Source organism: Humulus lupulus, chromosome 1, assembly GCF_963169125.1.
Source record: "Humulus lupulus chromosome 1, drHumLupu1.1, whole genome shotgun sequence".
NCBI lineage: Eukaryota > Viridiplantae > Streptophyta > Magnoliopsida > Rosales > Cannabaceae > Humulus > Humulus lupulus.
The window spans coordinates 243,561,046-243,566,941 of record NC_084793.1 but is presented as its reverse complement, the minus strand read 5'-3'; the positions used below and the strand labels follow the sequence as shown (position 1 = coordinate 243,566,941).

Below are 5,896 nucleotides of genomic sequence, written 5' to 3'. Positions count from 1 at the left end.
ACAACTGTTAATCTCTTCTTATTGTCAAACAATTTAACTCTGCAATGAAACATATATGAAAAGCAAAAAGCAATGAAACCCAACACTACTTAAGTAAGTAATGTTAGATTAAACAAAAATATGTACAGTATAAACCATAACAAAGCAGCTTTGCAAGATAATGAAACATATATGAAATAGTCATGTTCATTAGTGTAAATCATATTATAACTTCCAACATAAAACAATGAGCAATTAGTTTAACTTCAACATTAAATAAGGAGAAAAAGGCTCAAAAATTCCCTGACCACATAATAGAGTTTCTAAACATGTGCAAACAATGTCCACTAGGGCAGCGAGGGTGGATGTTTCCAAGAAAAAAAAGAACAAACCTGATGAAATGCATCCAATACGGTCACCAGGTCTGGATGAAAAGAATGGGCTTAACTTCCACAAGTGCTCTGTATGACAAAAGACGCCAAGGGCATATGAATACAAATTTAACCAAATTTCAGGAGACACATTTAGTGAAAATGTAGAAAAGTTAGTTTACATATAGATAAACTACATATATACCTTTTTGGCAGATCAAGGGCTAGGATATACAGAAAAATGGGATCAACAGCTTCAGATATGCTTGATTTGTTGAAATGGGAAGGCCTTATTTGCTTAAGGAATACATCTAGCTTATCTTGAATCTGATGTCTCTCAGATGAGGGAATACGTGCTGAACAGTAAATGACAAATACAATAGTTGAAGTAGATATTGAACCATTAAAACATTTTTCCACAGCTTCACTGTTTTCTAATGCCTTTTCCAACTCAGCAGTGACGGCCCCCCTCACATAAGATCATTGTGGGAGGATCAAGCCCTAATTGCCCGGCCATATGAAGTATATTCTTGTGCAGTGTTGCCTATCAACAAACAAAAACATGAAATCAGAGCAGGAAAAGAAATTCTCTAGAATTAAATAATTGACCAAACAAGAATAATGCACATTGCTTATCCCAATTATCAATTCAGTAACAAGGATCATGCAGCTTTGCACCTGGCTATATGGTCCAATACAATTGGGAGCCCAAGAGGAAATACTTTGTACATGTAGAACTCTTTTGGTATGGTCATTTGCCACTAAAACTTCCACGTATGCATTACCCAACCCCACTTCCAGTAAAGGCAGTTCAATTGTACTGCGCGATGGGACACCAAAACGGCATTTCTCCTGTTTGATAAATCTCACATATGTTTCATTTGCTGTTGCAAATTCCTTCATATCAGCAATATAGAGATGAATATAGAGGACATTTTCCCATCCAAAACCATATTCTGCAAGTTTCAATTCCATTTTCCTTAGCACAGCTGTCAACTCTTCTTGTACCCCTACCAAAATATTCAGAAAACATAAAATGATTATGTTGCAGACTAGAAGCACTGACCATAAGGAATGAACAAGAGGGAAACACAGAAGCTTGCAGATCTGTGTACTACAAACTAATTATCCTTTGATTACCTGCTGGAGATTTGCTTGAATGCTCCAACTAGCAACAAATGGAAAATGTATCACCTTTCTGTGTTCTCGAAATGTGAAGCTTATTTTCTGCAATAGTGATCGAGTCAAGGACTTCAACAGCAGACTAGACTGCAGCGTCACATACTTGTGAGCTGTCTCCCTCCACTTCAAAGATAGAACCCTTATTCTCCAGACAGATCTCGTGGGTTTCACCACTGCCAGGCAAAGAACAATGCAATTTCTTATGTTCCAAATGAAAAGCTAAGGTATGAAGGACCGCAGCTGGAGCAATAGAATCTGAAGAGTGCAGAATAACTTGAGAGTCATCGAGCATAATCCGAGCATTCTGTAACCACAAAATTAAATAAATAAAATAGAGCCAAAAATGGAAATACAATCACCATAAACCTTGTAACGGTGACACCATAACAAGTGTATATTTTATCAAAATATAAATAATCTGAAAACATTTCCTCTAGTAGCAGAGATCATTACCTAAACCAGATAATTACACAAACAAAAAATTTATAAATACATGATGCTAAGTTACTAACTGCACACTCATGATCATCATGAAGACAACAAGCCTCTTAAGAAAGCAGGAAATTATAAAATATCCACAGCCAAAAGGAAAGGAAGAAACTCACAACAAAGAGAGGGCAATCAAGTGTTAATGTTTCATATTCCCCTCCTTCACCACAAACATTAATTCCATACAACCTGCCAAGGATGATAGTTAACCATCAATTTACAATGCTAAACTTAAAATAATATAAGGGGAAAAAATAGCATACCCCTTCAACTTATGCAGATAGGGACTCAGGGAAGCTAAATCTTTCCCAAGTGCTTTGCAGGGTCCAACCCCATTGCAGCGACCTATAACAGGAGAAAAAATACTGTTCAATAGAAGGTAGAACTCTTTCCAAAATATAACAAGAAAAGGCATGACTAAATAACAAGTGAAATTAAAAATTATACCTTTACGGTAATAGCCAATATCCCACTTGTTATCTGATTATAGTAGAAAAGAAAACCATTGTATGAGATGTACGAATCTTCAATGTTAAATGAACAAATTCACATACCAAAATACAAATTACCATTTCCTGAAGGAGCAATGACTGATCTTGTTTCCACAAATATGCCAGAGAAACAAGCCCTAACCTTGAACACACACTTTCCACCCGCATCCTCTGATAATCTGATGCAATGGCACCAGAAGATACTGCACCAACAGAAGGTATCTGCTTTTTCACTTCATTTAACAAAATGAACATATGTTCAACTTCATCACCTGGAGTTGTTGTGTAGCTAAGCTCCTCATGCCTGAAATATCCACAAAATTCATTGGAAACTGAAAAGTAAGCTTTACATGCACCCTTTTATCACAGGACACAAAAAATTCTTTAAGAAGACCAAACCGCCTAATAAAAAAGACACTACTGTAAGCTCTTGTGATGTAGTAAAGATCCTTTTTTTAAGTACAAAGATCTCATCAAGATAACTTCATTCAAAAAGTTGCAGCTTTCAAAAAAAATAAAAGATTTCTCCTCACCCTTCTACTTCTGAAATCTGATCACGAAGCTAGTCATACTGCTACTGTTCCCCATATCACTTTATGAAAATATGAAGAAAACGTTGTAACTCGCCAAAATATCAGATACAGGTTTTACCAAAAGCTTCTGCATAAAGGCTTGCCTTGTGGATCCTTGTATTCTTTTTCTGAATAGGGGCAGTCCCATGCATTCAGCATAGCTAACGATTATCTGGTGCCCAACCTGATCAAAGCAATCAATAGTCCAATCCAAACAGCTAATTAAGATACATTTTCGGGGACTTGAAGCTCATATTTCATCATCAAATAAAGTTCTGGTGCATTCATTTAAAAAAATTAAAAAGCTTACAGTTTGGTACATGTAGCTATCGAGCTCGTCAACTGAATCATCAACTGGCATCAAGTTCTCCAATGCCACAACCTACCCAATGGCAACATGATTAAGTGGAAAATCGTTACTCTTTCAGTTTAACCCAACCCAACATTAGTGGATATAACACAAACCCAATTCATCAAATTCCATAACAATAACTAGCATTAGATTATTCAGTTGGGCAGTTGAGTTCATGAAGATGATAAAAATGAATTTAACCAAAACAAAAAAAGAAACTCAAAAAACTAATAACAGATTTTCGAGAGAGCCAAATAGAGAAAAGTGAAAGGACCTGGTGACCGTATTGGATGCATTTCATCATGGCGTAGAAAAATGAAAAATCCAAACTTTCACTGAATTTACATCCCTAAATTTCCTCCTTCAACCCTCTTTATAATGAAAATCCCATAAATCTTGCTTTTCCCTTTCATCCTTAAAATCACGTTTCGAACAGACCATAAGGAATAACAAAAGTAGAAATTGATTTTGCTAAGTCCATAATTCCATTCAAGCAACACAAAAAAAAAAAAACAAAATTCTTGAAATAGATACTTACAAAAATACTGCTGAATATAGATAACAGATAACGAAGAAAAAAGATACCCTGGAAGAAACTGGAGCAGGCTTCTCGGACTCAAGCTTTGTTTGCGGTGTCTCTTCGGACTCTTCCGGGGGTTCCATTGTCGCCGTTGTCGAAGTGGTGGAGGCTACGGAGTCAGTATATATATAAATATGATATAGATACATAGCAACGTAAGGGAGAAATCGCCAAAAATCTTAAACTAAAAGTGTAGAAACTTACCCATCCAAAGAAGATGTCGAAAGTTGGGCAAATTTTAGGGAATATAACATCTTTAGTTTCGGTTGTGAGGTTTTGAAGAGGAAAGAGGGAAATAAAAAACCCTAATTTCTGAGAGGAGCACACATTCGGAATTGAAGAGAGAAAGAGGGAAAGGGGAAAGAGGTTCAGATGGAATGAAGGGGTTATTTCCATAGGCAGGAGACTCTTGGGTTCTTACTTCCAGCAAGAGAGATGCCGTGATGGAGAATCGCGTGAGGGAGAAGAGATTCGATGGAGTGAGTGTGAAAGAGAGGGCAGAGGAGGCAAATGGGATAGATAGATTTTCATTAGGTGGCAAATGAAATAGTTGGCGCCTAAATTGTCTCTGGAAAAAAAAAGCGTATGTTCCCATTAATAATGCTTTGTAATATATGTCATTTTTTACCGTAATATATAGTCAAAATTGTTGTAGTGTTTGAACCAACTTCTAAGACAAGTCCTGGTTGCATCCCGGACATTAATTTAAAAACTTAGTTCGCGTTAATTTTCGATTAATGTCTCGTGCTTTTTAAGAAAAACAACGATCAATCAATTTGAATTAACTTCTGAGTTTTAGGACCTGGTTATATCCAGGACGGTAATTTGAAAACTTAGTTTGCGTTAATTCTTGATTAATATCTTGTGCTTTTTAAGAAAAACACCGACCAATCAATTTGAATTAACTTCTAAGTTTTAGGACCTGGTTATATCCAGGACGGTAATTTGAAAACTTAGTTCGTGTTAATTCGTGATTAATATCTTGTGCTTTTTAAGAAAAACACTGACCAATCAATTTGAATTAACTTCTAAGTTTTAGGACCTGGTTATATCCAGGACGGTAATTTGAAAACTTAGTTCGTGTTAATTCGTGATTAATATCTTGTGCTTTTTAAGAAAAACACTGACCAATCAATTTGAATTAACTTCTAAGTTTTAGGACCTGGTTATATCCAGGACGGTAATTTGAAAACTTAGTTCGCGTTAATTCTTGATTAATATCTTGTGCTTTTTAAGAAAAACACCGACCAATCAATTTGAATTAACTTCTAAGTTTTAGGACCTGGTTATATCCAGGATACGACTTAGTTCATGTTAATCCTTTATCAATATCTCGCATTTTTTAAGAAAAACATCGATCAATCGATTTAAATCAACCTCTAAGTCTTTAGGGCGACCTGGTTGTTATCCAGGCACCATATGCCCCCCAAGTAATTAGGAAAGGGTCTTTCGTGGTTACTTGAGATTACATCCGCAAACATACACAATAATGAAAAAAGAATTTAATTCTCATTGCTCAACAAACAAAAAAAATGGCCTTCCTGATTAAGCCTTACAAGGGTATTATTGATAATATTTCTTCAAATGGATGGCGTTCCAAGTTTGCAGGACTGCTTCTCCATTAAGCCGAGCTAATTTGTAGGTTCCTTCCTTTATGACCTCGATTATTTGATATGGTCCTTCCCAGTTCGGTCCCAATACTCCATCTTTGGGGTCTTTACTGGCTAAAAAGACTCTCCTAAGGACCAGATCGCTGATGCTAAAGGTACGCTTTTTGACCTTTGAGTTGAAGTAACGAGTGATTTTTTTACTGATAATGTGTAAGCTGGAGCTGCGAATCTTCTCGTCTTTAATCAATCAGGTCGAGGGACGCGCGGAGT

The 5,896-nt window shown here is 36.2% G+C and overlaps 1 pseudogene; it reads right to left on the bottom strand.

The window, feature by feature from the left end:
• Nucleotides 1-213: 213 nt before the first annotated feature.
• On the bottom strand, nt 214-4,099 carry LOC133831867 (diphthine--ammonia ligase-like; annotated as a pseudogene).
• Between the last annotated feature and the right edge of the window lie 1,797 nt (nt 4,100-5,896).